Source organism: Cavia porcellus, unplaced genomic scaffold (genome assembly GCF_034190915.1).
Source record: "Cavia porcellus strain 051 isolate PalLab524CR breed Dunkin Hartley unplaced genomic scaffold, mCavPor4.1 scaffold_8, whole genome shotgun sequence".
Classification (NCBI taxonomy): Eukaryota; Metazoa; Chordata; class Mammalia; order Rodentia; family Caviidae; genus Cavia; species Cavia porcellus.
The window spans coordinates 15,895,283-15,917,134 of record NW_026947491.1 but is presented as its reverse complement, the minus strand read 5'-3'; the positions used below and the strand labels follow the sequence as shown (position 1 = coordinate 15,917,134).

General features: G+C 49.7%; 1 long non-coding RNA gene across 3 annotated transcripts in view; it reads left to right on the top strand.

The window, feature by feature from the left end:
* Positions 1-21,852, top strand: part of LOC134477243 (uncharacterized) — a 94,332-nt gene that overhangs the window by 29,873 nt on the left and 42,607 nt on the right. For 2 of the 3 annotated variants that reach the window (XR_010049158.1, XR_010049157.1), the window contains one exon: positions 1,042-1,874. The exons of the other annotated variant lie outside the window; for it this stretch is intronic. This is a non-coding gene — a long non-coding RNA (uncharacterized LOC134477243). Of the gene's footprint in view, positions 1-1,041; positions 1,875-21,852 lie in introns of those variants that run through there. 3 annotated transcript variants of the gene reach the window in all.

The window sequence follows — 21,852 nt, the reverse complement described above, 5'->3', positions numbered from 1 at the left end:
AGGCACTCACAGCAGTGCAGTGGAGCCAGGAGGGTGCTAGTCAGAGGCCACAGGAGCTGCGGCGGGTGGGGTAGGGGGGCGGGCAGCGGGTGGGGCCAGCGGGAGGCCCTCGAGCAGGAGGTCCTGGAGCAGACGGCCACTCTCCATCAGGGCACACTGTCCAGGGATGTTGGGCGAAGTGACGGGAACAGGGCACAGGAGTGGAACCTACAGCTCCTACAGTTGGGGTGTGCAGAGCTGGGACCTCTGGGAAGCTGTGGGAGGAATCCTGCCAGAGCTGGGAGAGAGGACAGAAGGACAAGGAGAGTTCAGGTGCTGGACTGTCCACCTCCACCTTCATCCCCGTGTTTATCTACAAGAGCTGGCTGTCCTGGGAGTGGGTCTCATTCCTTGGCATATCCAAGGGAATCTTCATGCTTTGCTGATTGACTTCCAGGGAAGGAGAAGCTCTTCCTCTTGTCACCATGTTGCTGGAGGGAGGAACTGGCTTCAGTTTGGGAAACTTCTCCGTGCAGGGCTGTCTTCTGGCCTGGGCAGACCCCAACCTCCTGGGCCAGGCAGGGTTAGGCAGTTCTCATCGTAGTGGGCTGGACTTCTGCCTGGGGCTGCCGCTAATTGACAATTAGAATAACAAAAGAAGGATGAGGTGGGCCTATTCTCCAGGGGCTTTTATGGATTAGTCATGGTGGGAAATATGTGGACACCAGGCCAAGTGTCCTTTGGAGTCCACTTGACCTCTACTTGATCAGCTTGTTAAAAATGGGCCTCAGTAGTGGAATTTCATGGCAGAACTGGTAGGATTTTGGGGGAACCCTGTGTTTAGCCACTGTCACCATCCCACAGCAGAGTCCTTCTGGGTCATTCTGACATCCTCCTACTAAGACACGGCCGTGCTTTTACCATGTGTGCCTTTTGTGGCATCTTGCACAGAGATGCCACATGAACCTTTTGCTGAAAATATCTTTCTAGGAAGATTCCTTTAGAGTGTATCTTTTCCACATGGCACAGAGTAAATGTGAAACCACTGAAACCATTTCCCAGCTATTTCAGACCAAGCGACTCATCGACACAGCACTGCCTTTGTGTTTGGAAGTCAATGTATCTTTGGCCTGAAGCGGTAGACGGCCGCCTTGTCCCAGTTCCAGCTCACTGGTCTTGCCTGGCGCGGCATAGGCTGCAGCCAGGATTGTGGAGGTGCTCAAAAGAGCAAGCAGAGCCCCTGATTAGACTCTGTTGTGGTTGAGATCCAGAAAGTCCCCTGCAGGCCTTCCCCAAGTGACTGGACCAGGGGGCGCTGTGCTCCAGAGTGACCCATGGGTGAGTTCAAGGCTGAATGTACCCGAGGTGTCTGGTTGGAGGTCGCTGGGGTGTCCCTGGCTCCGCTCTCCTCTCCCAGCTTCCTGGTTGCCATGGGGAGAACAGATTTCCTCCTCTCCATCCTTCAGCAATGATATTTTTGCCTCGGAACTGCTTACCATGGACTGAACCCTCTGCAAACTATGAGCCAGATAAACCTCTCCTGCTGTAATTTGTTGGTGTTGAGTATTTGTTCCTGTGAAGAAGAAAGTGACTCTGACATAAGCCAATAGTTCATTTTGGTATCTAGTTGCTGTCTGTCTGTTTGTGTCTCTGTCTCTGTCTGGATCAACAGCCCGCGAATATACTTTACACATACTGCTTGGCACAAAAACACCTTCCAGGCTCAGCTATTGAACTCTGCAGCTATTCTCACAAGAAGTGAGAAGATGTGTGCAGGTTTAAAAAAATCCCAGGCAGGCAGGCAGGCATCCTGGTGTGGAAAGAGACTCGAGAAATCCCTATTTTTCCCTACCAATGTCTTGTAATAATTAAATTCCATTTTTGAATGATCACAAGTTGGATCAGAGTGTGAATTTACCAACATGAAACCATTAATGCTTGGTGACTGTTTTCTCTGCTGGATGTAGGATGGAGCAGGAAGGGTGCCTGCCTCTAGGGAGCTGATAATTGATTAAAGATAGGAGACACAGGCAGGTCCAGATATGCAGAGATGATAGAGTGCACATGTACAAAGTGTGATCAAAATATATGGTGAATGTTTAAATTAAAAACAGTTGTTATGGTGAAGGGCATATTGCCATGGACCCCCCTCACGGGTCTTTATGAGGCATGAGCAAAGCCACAGTGACTTCTTCTGCCCACTGGTACTCAGGGTAAGTGTCAGGCTTGTAAAAATGCGTTGCTGTGTCCTTGTCTACCTCCTTCACTGGATCTGGCCCTGTTTGGCTTCTGGTTCTTCCCGAAGTCTAGTGACTGTGAAAGGAAGTCTTGGGAGGTCACAGAGTGTGACCCAGTGCCCTCTGCATCCAGTCATTAACTCTGACTTTGCTTGGCAGCACGAGGAGTTTTAGAGAATATTTAAAACACGGAAATGGTTTTGAATCATTTCATCAGAACATGAAAAGTTAGAGACAGGCTAAGGTGAAGGGGTGGATCAAATTTTGAAAGCGAAATGGAGCAGACACATGAAGCTAGGAAAGGATAAGGATTGATTTGTTTCCAATTAAAGTGAGATTTGGGGACTGCGACACAGGATTTTTTTTTTTGTTCCCATTTTTTTTTGGCAACATGTATTTGAAAAGTAACAATGGAGAAACCAAAGTGGAGAAGGATTGAGCCCAGCTGCCTGGCTGGCTCGGCAGTGAAAATCTCACAATGTATGGCAGCGCAGCCTTTTGGTCTGTGTCCATGCACTGTTCGAATTTGTGGGCCACACACTTTACGCTATGTATCGAGCATCTTGCCTGAGCCCACCTGCAGGCCTCCATGTCTTTTTCCTGTCACCTGTGCCACAGACGGGGTTGGATTTTGTCTTTCTAGGAAACATGTTGTTGGGAACAGTTAACATGCAGGGGACATCTGGTTGCCACGATGATGGCTCCCTATGCCACTGGGGAGGAGGTGGCAGCCGAAGGAGACCAGGCACAGGGGGCACAGTGCTGTGGGTTCTCGGATGGCTGGGAGATGCAGACGTATGTCCTAGGGTGTCTGCCTCTCACTGGTGTTAGACAGGGAGCGCTGCTGTCACAGGGCAGCAGGAGGGCAAGGGCACACACAAGGCCACTGCCTTAGCCATGTCCAGCAGCGGTCGTGAGGTGAAGGAGGAAAGGCTGATTTACTCACAGCCGCGGAGTTTCAGTCCATCACTGCCGGCTCCGGGACAGGATGGCCCAGAGAACAGGAAGCACAGGGAGACCCGGTCTCCAGCAAGCAGACAGGTAGGGGGAGCAAGGGCCACCCCAGCTGTTCTGCTCTAACCTCTCCCAGGCTCCCCAAGGTAGGCAGCACTCACACCCCGCTCCAGTGCCCTTGGGCCCTGCATTGTACCATGAATCCATCCCAGCATCACACATCCTAGATCCAGCCACCTCTGAAAAGCCCCTGACTGCAGGAGGCTTTGGGGGACATCTGAACACAGCCATAACAGCAAATGACTGTTTGATTTCTGAGAACCAAGAAACTCACATAGAAGTAAGAATGGGCACAGGGACCAACCTATTCATTCATTAATTCCTTCATTCCTTCATTCATTGATTCAATCCACAGAGCTCTCTTGAGAGCAAAGCCTGCACCCAACTCCTAGGAAGATGCTGACAGCCTCTAGGCCCTGGCCTGTCTCTGCCCACCAGAGATGCAAAGACACGGGGTGAAGTTGGAGTACCACAGGACATCATACACAAAGGGCGGGTGTGTGGATGCCAGGTCAGGGCCCCAGCAGTGGGGACCGTGGCTGGGAGAGGCTCTCTGGTCCAGGGAGGTTTAGTGTATCTAAAATGGACTCTTTTCATTCATCATTGACCATCTCAATGTGTGTTTTAATTTTTATCAGTCCATGTTTGCCTGCACAGGGATCCCATTGCTGCATGGTCCATGGACAGGACATGTCTTGATTCTTCATTTGTTCCCTCTCCTCCCCTCCCTCCGCCTCTTGGCTCCCTCCACTTTTGCAGAAGGTCCAGCTCCCTGCTTCCTGTTGTCACCGGCAGGTTTCTCCCGGAAGAGGAACTGTGTGATAGGTGAGCCCAGGGCACACCCTGCTAGCCCCTCTCCTTGGAGCCTTTCTGATTTGCCTGGTTCTGTCTTATTATTGCATTGCTCTCTGGAGTCCTTGTTTTTTTTTTTTTTTTTTACTTTGATTTTTGTTTTTGTTTTTTTTTTTTTTGTTTTTTGTTTTTTGTTTTTTTTTTTTTTTTGTCTTTTTCATTTTTATCGGTACCAGGGATCGAACTCACGACTGCCTGCTTGTAAGGCAGGCGCTTATGCCGCTGAGCTAAATCCCCAGCCCCATTGATTTTTGTTTTTTAAATAAAAACCAGAAATTTATTTAGCTCACCATTCTGGAGCTGGGATACCCAAGATCCAGGGGACACATTCGGGTGGGGGCACGAGGAGAGAAAGAGAGGTGGAGAGACCAAAAAAAAAAAAAAAAAAAAAAGAGGAAGGAGGAGAAGGGACAGAGGGGGTGGGGAAGGGCGAAGGGAGGAGGAGAAATAAGGACCAAAAAGGGGCCAAGGCTGTCCTCTCTCGGGCTCCCACTTCCACGATGACAAAACAACTCCAGTGCTTACGGCCCAGATGCACGCATGCGAACAGGGACCTCCTGCCCACTCACTGCTTAAAGGTCTCACCTCTCAGCATCATCTTGATATAGGGGAATGCAACTCTCAACCTACTATGTCCGGGACAAGTTCATGTTCTCTAAAATCACAGAATGAATTTTAGGAACAACAGAGGTGAAGAGTAGAATATATTTATTGAGAGAAAGCAACCTTCTGTCTCAGAGAGACAGGGAAGGGGTTTCGAGTAAGTTGCCAAAGACTGTCTTTTCTAGGGACTTTTATAGAGCAAAATGATGGGGTGAGATGGGTTCACAGTGCGGAAAACTGGGAACTTGCAAGGCAGATGGGCATGAGGTGGGATAGAACTATGATTCACCAATAACATTAATAGTTCAGGTAAAATTGATTAAATTGGAGACAAATGGGGAAAGGAGTCACATAGAAAGTGGGTATTCTTAGAGAGCAGTGACTCTTCCCTAAGGGGGTTGGGGAGTGACTCCTGGCTTCCTCAGGGTGATAGAGACCTATTTAGAATATCAGTCCTTAGGATGTGGGTGCATTTGTTTGATCTTGTGTCTTGAGGCCTGGCCCACAACAGGAGGTGTCTGTCTCCCCCACAGTTGTATCTGGGCTTCTGGACTGGCTCCTTCGAGGACCCAGCCCTGTCTCACTGCCTATAACATTTCTAACTAACTCAGCTGCCTGTAGCAATCTCATTGGGGTTAAGTTCCTCATGCATCAGCTTAGAGGACACATTCAAATCAGCAGCCCCTGTACATGGGCACTTTGACCTCCCGGGTACCAGCCTTGCTTCTCCAATAGGCAGCACTTCTCCTGCAGGGAGACCAGGTAGGGTGCCTAGGAAGGCACGGGGCATATGGCAGGAGGTTCAAGATCTGAGAGTCTCCACTCTCAGATAGGAAAAGCAGATCCTGCTGCCACCTGCTCCTCAGCTGCCGATGTCAAGCACCTGAAAATTCAGCTAGTAGCTGGGTGTGGCAGTACACACCTGCAATCCCGTATATTTGAGAGGCTGAGACAGGAGGATTGCAAACTTGGGGACTGTGTCTCAAAATTTAAACTAAAAAAACAAAACAAAACAAAACAAAAAACACAAAGGGCTGAGGAGGTAGCTAACCTCTGTGTGGGATCAATGACCAGTGATGGAAACAGCAAAACAAAACAGAACACCAAAGTCGCTAAAGTTATTAAACATAAGACCCTTCTCATTTCAAATAGAATGAAACTCAGTTGGGAAAATTCAGGGAAATACCAAGGTAAATCTTAGCTATTTGAACAATTACAGTAACCAGCTTAAGCCACAAATGTTGCCTTTGCAGTTTGGAGGAGATACAGTTACTAGATATTTAACAACTCCACTGCCTGCAGCAAGTATTTGTGCTGTTGAAACAATATGTTCTCCATGTCCACCAATGATGGTTACAAAGTTAAATTGTTACCTGAAAGCCAAGATTCTCTGGGAAAAGTTAAACTCTAGCCTGGCCCCAGAGGTCTCAGACCAGTTCTGAGTTGATGAAATTTTACCCTAGTTCCCAGGAGCAGGTTTACTCAGCAAAATATGAAATGCACTGGGTGTGGTGGTGCAGAGGCAGGAGGGTCACTGTGAGTTCGAGGCCAGCAAGGGCTACAGAGTGAGTTTAAGGTCCTCCTGGATTAGACAGCAAGACTCTGTATATAGAGGGATGCAGGCCAGTGTGACAGATTTGGGTGCAATCCCCCACTCCCAAAATCAATCCCCCCCCACACACATGGAGACAGTAGTCGGGTCTTCTCCACCTCCACATCTCCTCTTCCTCCTCCTTTTTCTTTTCTCCAGCTCTTTCTCCCCTTCCCTCCTCTCCCCTCCTCCCTTCCTTTCTTCTTCCCTTTCTTTTTTAGTACTGAGTATTTTTCCCCGGGTGGATGTGCTACTTATTTGTTTGGTACGTGTGTGTAGTACATCGCAATTATATTCACCACAGGAAGTTGGTGCACATATGTGACATTTCTCAATTCCTTTTTTAAACCCCTTCCTCTCCCTCTCTCTCCCTGTGCTCTCTGGCCTCTTCTCCATCTGAAGTGAGCAGACACTTTTCACAGGAAGAAATACAAATAAATGGCCAATAAATACAGGAACCAAAGTTCGATACTGCTGACCACTTGAGAGATGCAAATTGAAATAACACTGATTCTGCCAGAAAGAATGGCTGTCACCAAGAATTCAACCAATAAAAACAAACAAACAAAAAATTCCACCAGTAACAAATGCTGGTGGAGCTGTGGGGGAAAGGTTCCTTTTCCTCCTGCCCTGGCGATGGGAGTATAAACCAGTACTGGTGTTGAGTCAGTTCCTTCACACTGAGTTATACCACCAACCATTAAAAAAAATAATTAAAAAAAATTTTTTTTGAGACGGCTCATTAAGTCATTAAATTACCGAGGCTAGCGTTCATGCTTGTGCTCTCCCTACCTCAGCTTCCTAGAATGCTGTGATGATAGGCATACGCCACTATGCTTAGGTCTTTTCTTCTGGCAAAGGATCCAGAAGTAAAAATTTAGCCACTGAAGAGACAAACTTGCTACAAGAAAATTTTCAAATTTTGGTTCCAGAAATCGAACTCAGGACCTCGCGATTTCCAGGCAGGTGCTGGGTCAAATGAGACCTCCTCTTGAAGTAGCTGGCAAGGGCCAGGGTGTCATAACAGTCAGAACTGTGGGAGGTTCCAGCACATATCTCACGCATCCCTTTATCTCTTTTTCAAAATCACCTGTTTTCGATACAAACTATGTCCGTCATGCAAGGCAAAGGCTTGCAGCACGGGCAGAGGCTCCCTCTCATGGGCTCGCTTTAAACGGGAAGAGAGATGCAGCCAGGGCCGCCCTCGCATCCTCCAGCTGCAGAGCCAGCCGCTGCCGGGCTTGCTGCAAGTTTCCGGTTTGCAGTAGCAGCGTGTGTTGAAAGAGTTTCGCAAGAGCTCGGCTGCTTCTCCTCTGGTCCTTCCCGTGTTTTATTGCCTGCTCCCTCTGGTGAGAAACACGTGCCTGTGTGATCTGGGCCGCAGCTGCAGCAGGGAGAGAGCTCAGATCTAAGTCCAGAGGGAGCTATGGGTTTGCAAAAGATGCCTGGCCTCTGGGAACTGTGGGGGGCTTCAGCTACCCCAGGAGTTGCTAGCTTTGTGCCTGGGCACTGCCGCTGGCCTCTGGCTGTAGGGCCCCCATTAGTCCTCACCTTTCTCCCCAGCCCCGGCTGCACCTGGCTCGGCCTGTTCATTGCAGGGTCTCTGCACGTTGCATCCACCCCAGCGTCTCTTTGGTTCTCAGATGTGCTGAAAACTCAGCTTTTGGCTTTCGGCCTCTGGTCTACAGGTTTGCAGATGGCCCTTCCTGCTGCCCCAGTGGGACCCCATTTATTTCAGAGCCGTCCATGGTTTTTCACCCGCAGTTTTCATCCCTTTCCTGGCATTCTCTTTTTTCAGTACTGGGGAATGAACTCATGCTCTCTGCACTGAGCTACAGCTCTGGCCCCTTTTTACAATTTTTTTTTTAATCTTGAGATGGAACCTTACTGTGTCACTAAGTGGCCCAAACTGGGCTTGAACTGGTGATTCTCCTGCCTCAGCCTCCCAGAGTGCCAGGAATACAGACCTGTGGAATCAGGCCAACCTTCCTTGTTCCTCCATGAGGACCCCTCCCTCACCATCTCTGTCTCTCTCGTCTGGTTCCTTTTCATCCATTTTCTACTGCAGACAGAGTTGGGGGCCCAGTCCCCTAGAGTTTCATGCATTCTGACACCAAGCGAGGGCAGTGAAATAAATGATCCTTAAAGGACATGTGGAGAGGTGGTCAAGGCCTCAAGGGTGGGGGTTGGCTGCTCTTCCCCAGTGACACCTTGGTGTCTCTGGGACATGGTGGCCTAGGCAGTTGACAGCAGAGGTCCAGCTCCACCAGGCCCAGGAGTTGCTCCAGCCCAGTTTTCCCTGAATTTTTTACTGCCCAGGCTCAGTCTGTCAGGGCCTCCACGGCTGGAGCTGGCTTCTTGGCTTTGTGTGCTGCCCTGGGCCCCTCTGTGGTGATTGCCATCCCTGGGCATCAGGGGAATTGAGGGGCAGGCACAGAGAGGGTCACTGGGCAGGGAAGGGAGGGAGAAAGCAGCCCAGTGTCCCTCTGTGCTTTGCACACTGGAGTCCTCAGGGTCCTCGGGGCAGAGAGAGGAAGGATAAGCAGAGAGTGTGGACATTGGGTCTTTCCCGCTGCTGCCAGCGCTCACCTTGGAGGGTTAATAAGTCACCAAAAGACACCTATGTTAGGTGGGCAGTGCAGGGCCTCCTGGACAGAGACTGTGCCTGTTGCTAGGGGCTCTTAGGTGAGAGGGGAGACCAACAGCAATAGATGCTTTTATAGGGAAGTCTCCTGAAGGGGCAGTAGACCATGGTGTCAGGAGGGCAAAGGTGGGGGCCCTGGAAGCTGACACCCAGGAGCCAGCCAGCTGGACCAGACACGAGAACTACTTTCCATGAAAAGTGGAAAGTAGTGGCCAGAGTAGTGGCCACCAGTCCAGAGTGGCCAGGAGGAAGCTCTGATGGGGAACCAGGCTTGCTCATCCACACATTCTGGTTATTAATTGAAATTGAGCTCTTTACTAAGGGATACCTACCTCTGTTGTTGTTTTGGGCTTGGTTGTTTTGTTTTTTGAGACTGGGTCTTGCTGTGTAGTTCACACTGACCTTGAACTCACTATGGAGTCCAGGCTGGCCTCATACTCCTGGCAATGGTCCTGCATTGGCCTCCTGAATGCCTAGAAACCCATGTTTGTGGAGATGGGCCGAGGAAGCAGGAGCTCGGGGGATGCACAGGGGCCCCAGTTCAAAGGCAGAGGGCGGGGCAGGTGAGAGGGCAGGTGGGAGTGGAAGTGAGGTTCTCTGCCTGGGCTGGAACTGGGAGGGTGAGGTCGATGGCACCCACTGGGGCCAGGAGGGAGTGGCTGAGGCTGGACTCACTAGCTGTGGCAGGCCTGAGGTGCCTGGGGAGTTATGGGTGTCAACTGGGCCATCAGACCTAACACAGAAAGGAAAAATGGCTACAGAGATAGATGCTGGACTCACTGGTTTATAAACTATGGAGGCTGGACTCATTAGCTCACCACGCAATCTCTCCCAGTCCCTGGGTATTGGCCTTGAGCTCCTGGAGGACAGGTATGTGTGCATCTGCTATGTATCTCATCGTGGGCAGGGGCTGCAGGGGGAACAGTTACACACAGGCCACAGGATTTATAGTAAGGTCTTATGATGGTCACCCAGAGTTAAATACAAGAAAGAGCAGGAAATCTGTCCACAACACTGAAGACCTAGAAAATCCAGCCGAGGGCCTGGATCCTACAGCAATATCCTGCATGAGTCCAGATGAAGACCTAGAGCCCTGGACAATGACTTATGCAAGTCTCTTTCATAAATCTGCACTGGGAAGGCTCTAAGGTCAGCAATGGAAGCCAGAAAGTCTGTGCCAGTAGGAGGAAGGATCTGTGCCAGCAGGCTGGAGGACCTGCATTGGAGCCAGGAAGTGATGCTCAAAATAAGTACCAGGGCACCCCTGAAAATACTACAGCCATCCTCAGTGATAACGAAGTCCTGAGCTCCTCTGATGATAGCAGCCGAGTTCATATCAGGAAGTCAGCATGACAAACTTTTCCAGAAGTTTGAACAGCACACATCTTCCCCTCCAGAGACAGGAAGTGAGGCTCAAAGTAAGGACCAGAGCTCCCCCAAAGTGAACCCCAAGCCACTCTCAGTGACAGCGAGGTACTGAGCTCCTCCGATGAGAACGATTGACTTCATATCAGAGGAGCCAGCATGACAAGCTCCTCCAAGAGAACCGATGGTTCCCAAAGCATAACAACACGCAGGAGAACCCACAATGCCATGCTCTTCCCCTCCAGGTCTCCTTTCAGTGCTAGCAGGTGATCCATCTACACTCTGCACCACACTGATTCAGGTCAGCTGGCCTTACAGGGTGACCACCATTTTAAATCCATAACACTCATGTACAGGAGGTGCTTAATGCATGGTGGCATCAGTAGGTGCTTAATAAGTGAATCAGAATGAAGGAAAACAAGGTTCTAAAGCTTTTCTGGTCCCCTGATTCTCTCTTTCAGGGGTAGATTTTCAGTAAGACCAGCCTTGCAGCCCATTCTCTGTTTCTATCATTCTTTCTTTTTTCTTTTCCTATCTGTTCGTTTCATTCTTTCTGGCTTTCTGCAGTACTGGGTGGGCGTGGCTCTCAGGGTCTTCTCATGGAGTTTCTCTTTTAAAAAATTAAAAAAAAAATCATCCCCATCCCTGGTAAAAGTTTTTTTTTTTTTCTTCCAATTTTGAGTTAGGGTCTTACTATGTCACTAAACTCTCCAGGTTGAGCTCAAACTTGGGCTCCTACCTCAGCCTCCCAGAGTGATGGGTCACAGGTGTTCATGCTCTGTATTTCTTCCTGGATCATGCATCCGTTGGTCTGATGCATATTTGAAGTCGCTGTCTCTGTGTGTCCTAGGACCCTCTACCCCCCAAACTAAGTGCCAAGCCCAGTGCCCCCTACTTTGCTAGGGCTGATGGGAGGCAGCAGGTGGCCTGGAGCCCTGGGAGAAGCTCTAGCCTTGCCCAACCCACGTGCTCCTCCTCCTTGGGCCACTCAGCTGCGCCCTCCCCCCTGCACGAACCGGGGAGCAGGTGGCCCCACACACTGTGCATCCCTGTTCCCCCGTGATGGGTCTCTGAGCTCCCTGCCTGGGCTGGTCTGGGCCCAGGCTCACACATGCTGCTCTGTGATGCGGGCTTCGGCGTTGATCAGAGCCGGGAAAGCACAGCTGAGTCCCCCACCAGCTGATGAATTAGCAAAGGCTCTTTGCAGCCAGTTGGGCCAGAGTCCGGAACCTTGCAGTGCCGGTCACCTGCGCCACCATTCTGTTCCTTTGACAGCTGCGCAGTATGTTCCAGGTGCAGGGTGCCATCTGCAGGGTCCCGGTCACCAGAGGGGGTCATGTGGGTTTATTATCTCTGCTCTTCTGCCAGTACTTGCTTCTCTCTTAGTCCAGGGTGCAGGACATGTGTGTAGAGGGGAAGAAGGACGTGAGTGTGTGTGTGTGTGCTTCTTATTTCCAGTGGAAACATGACCAGTGAGCTCGGTGGAAAGAGGTCAGTCTACTGGACAAAACACAAGAAATTTTTGCTCATGGAATTTTCTTTTAACAATAGGGAAGAATTTCGTTTCCACTCAGACAGTGCTGGCTCCAGCGCGGCTCTGACAAATGTTTCCCCAAAAGCCACCAGGACTCAGGGATGCAGCTGCGATGGAAATTTGAGTGCCCTCTGAAAAAATCCCAAAAGCGTCTAGAAAGATCACTGAATCACACATTTAAAATGCGCTCTCTATCTTGCTAACAACATTTGCGTATTATGAGCGGAGAGTCAGGAGAGCTCCACCAGTTTGTCAGAGGCTGTGTAACCAACCCCACCCCTTGGACTTTCTAAACTTTCATTTCACATCACAGACGAATTCGAGCGGCTGCGAGCTGTGTTTCACATCCTGCCTGCTGTCGAGTTTTACTTTCTGACCTCACAGCATTGGTGTTGGCATTTCAGGACAGTGGGGGGCGGGGCAGAGGTGGTGAATTCGAAACCTGCGTAGCTCTGGGTCGTTTGTGTCAGAGCCACACAGCTGTGCGACTCTCAAGGCTGTCAGGGCTCTCTGTTTCTCCCGCTGTGGCTGAGGAGACTTCCGGTGGGGTTTGGTGGAGCTAGAACACAGCACAAAGCCCTAAGCAAAGCAGGCTGTGGCTCATCTGTGTCGTGGAGTCATCTGCTCACCTGAGATGGTGGCCATGGTATGGAGCACGGTTGACTGGCTCAGGAAAGAGGACATGTGGATTTATGTCCCCTGCTGGGAACTCCACAGAGCCTGACATGCTGTCAAAAATGACTCAGTAGTCTCTTGACTATTTCCTTTTTTCATTCAGGCTTGTTATTGGTTTTTGTCTCTTGGTTCTTCCAAGTTAATCTTATAATCTTCAAAAATGTGAAAACACCCTGGTCAATTTTAAGTTAATTTCCAAAATGGGTGTCATGGAACATACCTATAATCCCATCACTGAGGTGGCTGAGGCAGGAAGATCTCGAGTTTGAGCCCAACCTGAGTTACATAGTGAGTTTAAGGCTAGTCTGGGCCACATAAAGAGATAGAAAAAAATGGGTACATAAATGAAAATTAACTTACTTGCTGAAGATTTGCTTTTCTGGTGACTTTCTCCTACCCTTTTCTCATGATAATGCCCAGCAGGAGGATCATGCCAGTGTCTAAGGGTCTGCCCTAATGTGGATTTAGAGTCGCCCCCAAAGACCCATGTGTTTGTTGAAAGCTTGGTCCCCAGCCTGGCACGACTGAAAGCTATGAGGTCTTTTAGAAAAGCAGCCTCGTGGGAGGTCCTAGGTCACTGAGTCAAAATTAATGTTCTTGAACCAATTAACTCAAGTATTTTGTTACAGTAACAGAAAGCTGACCAATGAGATCCATTGCAGGCTTAACTGATCATTTAGTTTCCATGGTTTAACTTTATCTATAGAGAGGAGTGGGAATGGGAAGAAAAATATAAGATATCTAGAAAAAAGGTTCCCAAATTATTTGCATGCGCTGATTTGGTCAGCACATTGAGAGTATGAGGGTCATCATTTAGAGAAGCAGGAGGTCACACCGCTTCTCAGTTTCAGTGGGCAGGGGTAGAAGTCACAAGCAGAGTGAGTTGCAGTGCTTTGGTTCAGTTTTACCTTCTTCTGGCACCGGAATCAGCACCATCAGTGGAACCCTTATAACCAAAGCCATACAAGTCAGATCTGATGTTTTTTTGAAGATGATTAAAGTAGGGATCAGGAAGTGTGGGTAGCATCCAGGGGTCTCCAGAGAAACAGAATCTCCAAGAGATAGAGAGATATAGATGATAGATGGATGGGCGAAGAGATTCACTGTGGAAACAGCTCACACAGAGACTGAGAAGTCTTATGACTTAGACTTTGGAAGCTGGAGACCCATAGTAGCCAGCTTTCCCATAGCTGGGATATAATACCTGACACTCACAACTGAAAAGAGGAGAAGGTTAATATGGCTCATGGTTCAGGGGATTCAGCCCATGGCTGGCTGCTTCCAAGCCAGGGCATCATAGTGGAAGCGGGTGGTGGAGGCAAATTGCTCACATCACAGCAGTCAGAAATCAGACAGAAGAGGTAGGAGCTGGAGACAAGAGTGCACCCTTCCAGGTCACACCCCAGTGACCTCCTTCAGCCAGGCCCCATCTCCTCCAGCACACTCAGCCCTGAACTCATCCACGATGGATCAACTGATGACCACAGGGCTCCATGCTTTGGTCACGATCCAGTCACCTCTGAGATTCAGTCACCTTCCTGAAGGTCCACTCTGAACACAGGAACTTTTGGGGAACATTCTAGAACTAGACCATAACATGATCCATGAAAGCCCATGGAGAACTGAGTCCATGCCTATGAAAGCCACAGGGCCAAACCAGCCAGCAGGAGAGGATGGTAGCTGCAAGACAGGGAACTCCTTGTGTCCACGTCTTCTGGCTGTGCTTAAGCCCCCATGGGACTCGATGACACTGGTGCCATCACCAAGGGGTCACTCTATGTCACCCTGCTCAGTCAGGTACAACAAGAAGTGCAGTTTCCCAGCCTCCTGGGCCCCTGAGCCCTCCCACCTGACGCTGACCCTCATGCAGAATGGGAGGAGGTGGCAGAGCTGGGAGGTCCCGAAAGCCCAGGTAACAGGTACTCTGGGGTGTGTGGCTACAAGGGACACTGCAGATGGATGTGACTGTGCTGGCTCCGGGCACCTCTGCAAGGACCAGCAAAGGCCAAGGAGGTGTCCGTGCTGGAGTAAGAACGGGAAGCTGCAGGCAGGGCCAGCGTGGCTTGGTCAGCCGGGTGCCACTGCCAGGTTTCCCTGTTCCCTGTGGGGACCTCCGGAAGCTGCAGTGGGGCTTGGAGAAGAAGCTGCATTTGTATTATGGGTTTGTTACTAACAAATGAATTTAAGTGACTTCCTTTATAGGTGTAAGAATTAAGCTGTGTGCATTATTTTATTTAAAAAAATATTGGACATCCAATCCAGGGTCTTCTCTTTGAGCTACATCCCCAGATCTTTTTTTATTTCTTATTTTAAGACTGGGTCTCACTAAATTTCTAAGTCTAAGTTTCTAAGTTCAGACTGGACTCAGACTTCTGATCCTTCTGCCTCAGCCTTTAGAGTGCTGGGATTAAAATGTGTGTGTGTGTGTGTGTGTGTGTGTGTGTGTGTGTGTGTGGTGTGTTTAGGGATAGAGAATCACCATGTCATCCCATCACTGGGAATTTCTTTGAAAATAATTTTGAGGTAAAATGTTTCTAAAATTGAAGGAGGGTAACCCTAAAATTTTTAGCATTTTACATAAAGAAATAATGATACTATCTTATTAACAAGCTTCATCTGGGGTCAGCCCTCAGAAGATGCATACTATGTGAGATAGGGCACATCTTAAGCAGCAAAATGAGACACTCCTGAGTGTGTCCTAGACATCATGTTATATGTGGTCGACATGCAATTTTTATTTGTCAATTAATAAAATAGAACCTACCAGGCACGGTTGTTGGGAGCCGCCGACACCGGTCGCCTTACTTGGCGGACGTAGGGCCTGTGGGTGGGAGCGGAGCCTGAGCTAGATTGCCCCTCCCATAGAGTGAGTCAAGTTGGCGCCTGTTCCTGCCCCCTGATTGCGCTGGCGACTTAAACAACCCGCTCTGTAAGATAGTCTGCCTAGCAACAGCTGATGTTAGCCAATCAGCCCGCATCGGGCGCTTTGAACTGATTGGCCACTGTTACCCTATAAAAGTAAATGCCTCTCCCGCCACGAGAAGGAAGCACAGAGAAAGCACAGAGAGAGATAGAAAAAGTCCACCGGCGAGAAAGGGCTGGTGGCAGAGTGGAGGCCTCGCGGGGCCCACGTGGAGATAAATAAAGGCAAGGTTGCACACCGCCAGACTTTGTCATGTGTCTTTCCTGCCGGCCGGGAGCGACATCGACACACGGTGGTGCATGCCTGCAATCCCAGCACTGAGGAGGCTGAGATTACCTGGTAGAACCCAGGTGGAGTCTAATTTGCGGGGTACAGGCTGCCTTGGCTTCCTGTTGCCCCAGATGTTTGAGGAATCTGGGTGCTTCTACCCAATACCCTTAAGCAATGGACTCTGGGTTTTGCTTTCTTCTGACAGCAGATTTGGCTGTGTCCATGATGTAACAAAACTTGCTTATTATCTTCCTTTAGTGTGAAGCAGTAAGTCTTATGTATTATATTCTGGAAGCCTCTACCAAATCATCTGGCTGAAGTTTTCTTTTAAATGTTGAAATGATCAGATATCTGTGACCTTCTAGGTCTCTCAGTCCCTTCTTTAGGCACCTCTGGAAGAGGAAATGCTTCATGGGTTACCTGTGTGCCTGTTGCCTTGAACCCAGGACCGTGGGGGCCGGGTGTCTTTCCAGGCTCCTCTGAAGATGTCTCAGGTCCACAGTGATTATGGCCCTTGATCATAGGGAGGAAAGAGGGAGAACTGGGCTTTGGGATTGAGCATCCATCCATCCATCCATCCATCCATTCATACACCATTCATGCATCCATCCGTCCCATGTCCATCCATTCATTCACTGATCCATCCATTCATCCATCCACTCACCCACCCATTCATTCATCTACATCCATCCATTTATCCATTTATCTGCCCATCCATAAATTCATCCATCCATTCGTCATCCATCCATCCATCCATCCATCCACCTGTCCATCCATCTACTCATCCACTGATCCATGGGTCCATCTATCCACTCACCCACTCATCCATCCATCCACCCACCCATCTAACAGGTGCTCAATGAACACTAAGTGCTGAATGTGATGGTGAAGAGTCAACTCTACATAGAGCATGCACTACATGGGAACACAGGATGATTATAGTTTATAATTATAAATGACAATTATACCTTATAATCATGATCCAAAATAGCTAAAACACTCATTATAAATTATCAGTGCAATGAGCTGTGACATGAGGACATAGTGAGTTGGAGGATGGAGGCATGTGTGGTGGATGGAACAGTGTGAGGGTCCCTTTCTAACCCATAATGAGGACTGAAATCTGTTTCCATGGTTGCTGTGCAAAGAGTGTAAAGGTGAGGGCATGGTGGGCAGCAGTGGAGCCAGGGGGCACCGTGAAGCACGGGCTGTGTTCCTGCCTCAGACACACAGAGGGTGGGCTCCTTTCTGGGTCCTGCTTTCATTCTGGAATGGAAGCCACAGATGCCTAGGACTGGGAAGCACTACAGTTCCAGTATTTTGGGAGGCTAAAGAAGGAGGATTGCAAGTCTGAATTCAGCCTGGACAACTTAGTGATTGAATGAGATCCTGTTTCAAAGTAAAAAATAAAAAGGACTGGGGGTGTAGCTCAGTGTGAAGGTCCTGGGTTCAATTTCCAGAACCACAAAAATAAATAAAATAAAATAAAGAGAAAGAAGGAAGTGAGGTAAGTTTAGGAAGACAAAAGGAAACCCCACTGTGTGTGACCATAGCCTGCCACTCCTGGAGGCAGCGGGGTTGGGAGGCTTGGCCCCTGGTCCAGAAGGAGACCCCTCACCTGGGGCACGCAGTCTCCTGTGCATTCTGTCTGCTCTCTATCTTTTGCCAGATGTGATACTTCTTCACCTTTAAAGGTCCAGGGTAGGTTTGCCACTTCCTGGCACTGGGAAGGAGCAGGGGCTTTTCCCAGGGGACACTAATCAAGACCAACAGGTGGCACATCATGCTGAATCAGGCTTTGGGGCTTGGGTCCTTGGGCTTTGGGGACCCTGTTCCTGAGCCATTTTTGAGGCAAGATCTAGCTATGCTGCTCAGGCTGAGCTTGAACTAGAGATCTTCCTGCCTCAGCCTCCCAGAATGCTAGGGTTACACGCGGGTGCCACCATGCCTGCCAGTCTTGTGCTGCATTCTAAACAAACAAAAGCTGACCTTGTCCTTGTCTGCCCCTCCAGTAGATCCTCAGGGAGAAGGGGTGACCGATGCATCATGTGCCCCACAAAGTGGCCACTGGCCTTGGCCCAGCTTCATCAACACTGTCACTTGCAATCCTCCTGCCTCAGCCTCCCTGAGAGACTGCACTTCTTTCGTGCAGGTGCTAATTCTGGGCCACAAGCTCAGCTGCAGAAGCAGGGAGCCTGACTGAGCTGTCAGCACCCAGTGTAGGCCAGCTGATGTTTTCCCATGGCGTTGGCCTCCACCCTGCAAGGGGGGCTGCCTTTGCCAGGGGAGCATGGATGCATGACTGCCACTGCTCTTTTGTTGGTTGTCATGTTTATAAGCAGGGAGCCCCTGTGCTCCCACCAAATGGGACTCCCACCCTGTCACGAGGTCCGGTCGACGTCTGAGCCAGTGTTGCCGCCACCAGTCAGGTTCTGTCTCACTTGGCTGGGGCTAGCTAGAACCCAGAGCTGAGTGAAGCAGGGCTTGAAATGAAACGACAGATTCTGGCTGTGCCTGCCTCCTTGCCTGGGGGCTGGGTGTCCCAGCAGCTCTGCTCCGTGGCTGGGACCATGGTCCCCAGCTCTCCTCTAATGCTGAGCTCCGAGCCCAGAATGCAGGAGGAAGAGGGAATGGGTGACGCTACATTTGCTAGACTGAGTGCTTTCAAAACTGACCGACAGGCTCAATGTTTTTATTTTTGTGCTGGAGATCGAACCCAGGGCCTTGTACATGAAAGGTAAGGGCTCTACCACTGAGTCATACCCCCAGTCCTTGCTTCTTGACTCTTCATGACTCAGAATTGATCTCTTTTAGGGAGCACAGTGACATACCAGCACTCTGGGAGGCTGAGGCAGGAGGATTGCATGTTTGATCCCAGCTTGGGAAATTCAACAATTTAGATGTTATTTCCAAACAAACAAGCAAAAGGAGAGGAGTGTAGCTCAATGCAAAAGCCCTGAGGTCATTCTTCAGTACCAAAAATAATTTTCTTTCCATTTGAAAAATCTTAAAACTGAGCTGCCAAAGATTTACTCCGTAGGGTACACTTAGGTCATTTGCCCTGTGAATTTGGGGAGAGCGGTTGGATATAGACACTTGGCTAGAGCAGGCATTGTGAGGGACCACACTGTCTGCTCTCCCACTACTGTTTATAGCAGGCCTGTGACTTTCCTTCAGTGCTGCTAGAGGTGGGATCCGATGACCTAGAGTCCCCCGTTGTTTTCTTCCCTTCCTGCAGTCTCTGTTTCTGTTCAGTTTCTCTGTGACCTTTCTTGGTCACGGACCTTTCTCGTGAAGAAGTATTTATGTTTGCAGCTCCTCGGTGAGTCTGGATAGATGCAGCCCAGATTAGGATGCTAAAAATGTCCCAGTTGCTCTTTCCTCTGGACAGAGGGAGATTTTAAAGTAATAGGGTTTGACTTGCTTCAATTGCTATAAAGCTATCTAACTTCCCATTCTAGAGTTTCCTGTAAGTCTAGATGCTTTCACATTTGTTTTTTTGAGACAAGGTCTCATGATGTATCTCAGGCTGGCCTCCAACTCACAGTGATCCTCCTGCCTCACAGTCTCTCGAGTGTGGGGATCACAGATGTGCACCACCACACCTGGCTCGAGATGTTTTTGAAATTAAAGAGAAAAGGGTGTTGTGAGTGAACTAATGACAGGCAGGCATTTTCTCTGCTCCCCGGAGACCAAGGCCACCCCAGCCTGGGATGATATGAAAGGGAATGAGGAGAGTCAGCCTGGGCCTGGTCCCTTGGTCATGTGAAATGGTGCCAGTTTCGCTCTGGGTGAAGTCTGCTCCTGAACTTCCTCTCCTGACCTTGCTACGGTTGCAGGTGGCACCTGGGGTTGGCGGGGAACCTGCCTGGTGGCCACCTCCTCGGCCCCCATCCCCCGTAACCACCAGGGCTTACCTGGAAGTGTGACTCAGGGGCTTGTGGAAGTGAGAGCTGTCACCGAGCCACCAGTGTCTATTTCGGGGCTCCTGACCTGCCTCCCCAGCACCTAGCTAAACGGCTGCCCGGCGGGGACTCACCGCACCTCGTTTGGAGAAGTTGCACAGGTGCTGTGGTGGGCTTATCTCTTTTGTCCTCAGAAGGTTCGTTGGTGCTAGAAGCCAAATTGATCCACCTGGAGCACTTCCACAACTGGTGTTTCAGCCCGAGTTCCTTGGTCATGGCTCAGTGTGATCTGGGGTGGGATCTGGGACCAGGGACTTCTTATTTGGTGAGATCAGCTTTCAGGCTTAAATCTCACTAAATCGCCTCTCCCTCTTCCTTTCCTGTATAATTTTATGCCATTTTTGAGACAGGTTCTTTCTGTACAGTTCAGGCTGGTTTTGAATTCAAGACATAGCTCAGGCTGGCCTGGATGGAACTCCCGGTGATCCTCCTGCCTCAGCCTCCTGACGGCTGACATTACAGGCACGCATCACTATACCTGGCTTCTGTTGGTACAGAAAGGGCAGGAACTGTGTTGAAGAACTAGGAAGCTTTACCAATTTTCAACCCCTTTCTTATCCCAATTCTGATGTTTTGATTTTTCTTATCTGAGGTCCAATTAGACTGTTGTCAAAAATTTGACTGACGTTAGAAACCACTGTAAGTTGTGCAAACAGTTTTTACCACCTGAGCTACCAATGTGGTGAGACCACTTCTGAGTTTCCAGCTATTCTGTTGCTCTTGCATAAACACCCCGTGGGTCTCTGTCCGGGGTACTTACCAAAATGTGGGTGCACTTTTGGAAGGGGGTTGATCAGCCAGTGCAAAGGCTCAGCCAAGCCTTTTAAATGCCAGCAATAAAGAAATCAAGAATGCTGGGTGCAGGAGCACACTCCAGTATTCCCAGCACTCTGAGAGGCTGAGGCAGTAGGGTTATAAAGGTGAGGCCACCCTGGGCAACTTTACAGCTTAGTCCAATCCAGTGTGAAAAGAAAACACAAAACTTAAAAAAAGGCCTGGGTTACAGCTCAGTGCAAAGATCCTGGGTTCAATTCCCTTTTCCCTTAAAGAAAAAAGAACGAGAAGCAGGGAAGTATCTGTGACTAACTGGTGAGACTACCACTGCGTGGTGTCTCATATCAGGGCTGCCTGGTCACCCCGTGCTGATGGACTCCTGGCCTCTGTCCTTCTGGGGTGGGGGACGGTCCCAGGAGCAGGCTGCAGAGCTGGGGCTGGGTAAGAGGGGTCCCTTCAGGAGTGATGTTGGCTGTGCTTTCTGGGGGCCCAAGCGGTTCCTGACTCGAACTGATTTCCCAGGGACCAGCCTGCCTCTGTCCTACAGACCCTGCCTTGAGGATGACTTGTCTGCCATGGTTTCTAACAGCATTCGGCAGCAGCTTCTTGACTTCTCTTTCTTCCTCTTCTTTGTCTCAGGGTCTCACTCTGAAGCCCAGGCTGGCCTTGAACTCTGGGTGATCTTCCTGCCTCAGTCACCTGAGTGCTGGGATTAAAGGCAGGAGTCATCCTGCCCCGAACATCTGGTTTCTTCTGGGAATCTTTCAAGGGGCGTTTGCTTTTGTTTGATTGCAAAATGTCCTTGGACTGTAGAGGAGCCCGATACAGTGCAAGTGACCAGCACGTTCATGGGGGGAGTGGGGTGGCCCCAGCAGGCTGGGCTAGTGGGGAGCGGGGTGGAGGCTGGTGGTGGCTGCTGAGGATCCAAGATCTGAAACAGAGTTGAGCCCAGCCTCGATGGTCTGTGGGCTGTGAAGCCCCACACCTGTGCTCTTGGGTCAGACCCAGAGGCCGTGTAGTTCTCTGTTACTGAGTTGACCCATATTGCTCAAATTCTGAAATCATTTCCCAAAACCCTCTAAGCCAGACTTTTCACCAGCTCGAAGTTGGCAAACTCAGGGGAGGCCATTTCTGTAATGAGGATTATTCTTTGAGTTTCCAATGTGAAATGCTGACCTAAATTAAAGTCTTCTTTTCTATGCAATTCATGACATGTAAATAGAAATGAACCAGTGGAGGCTTTTACCCAGAAAGGCGGCTTCGTGCATTCAGTAACCAAAAGGACAGGTGATTCAAAAGAGAATTTAACAGACATGCACGCACACCCACACACATGCACACGGGTGTACATGGGCTATCAGGACCTTGAAAGTGAAATCCTAAGAGATGAGGACAGGTGGGCGTCTATAGAGCCTTCATCCACTGC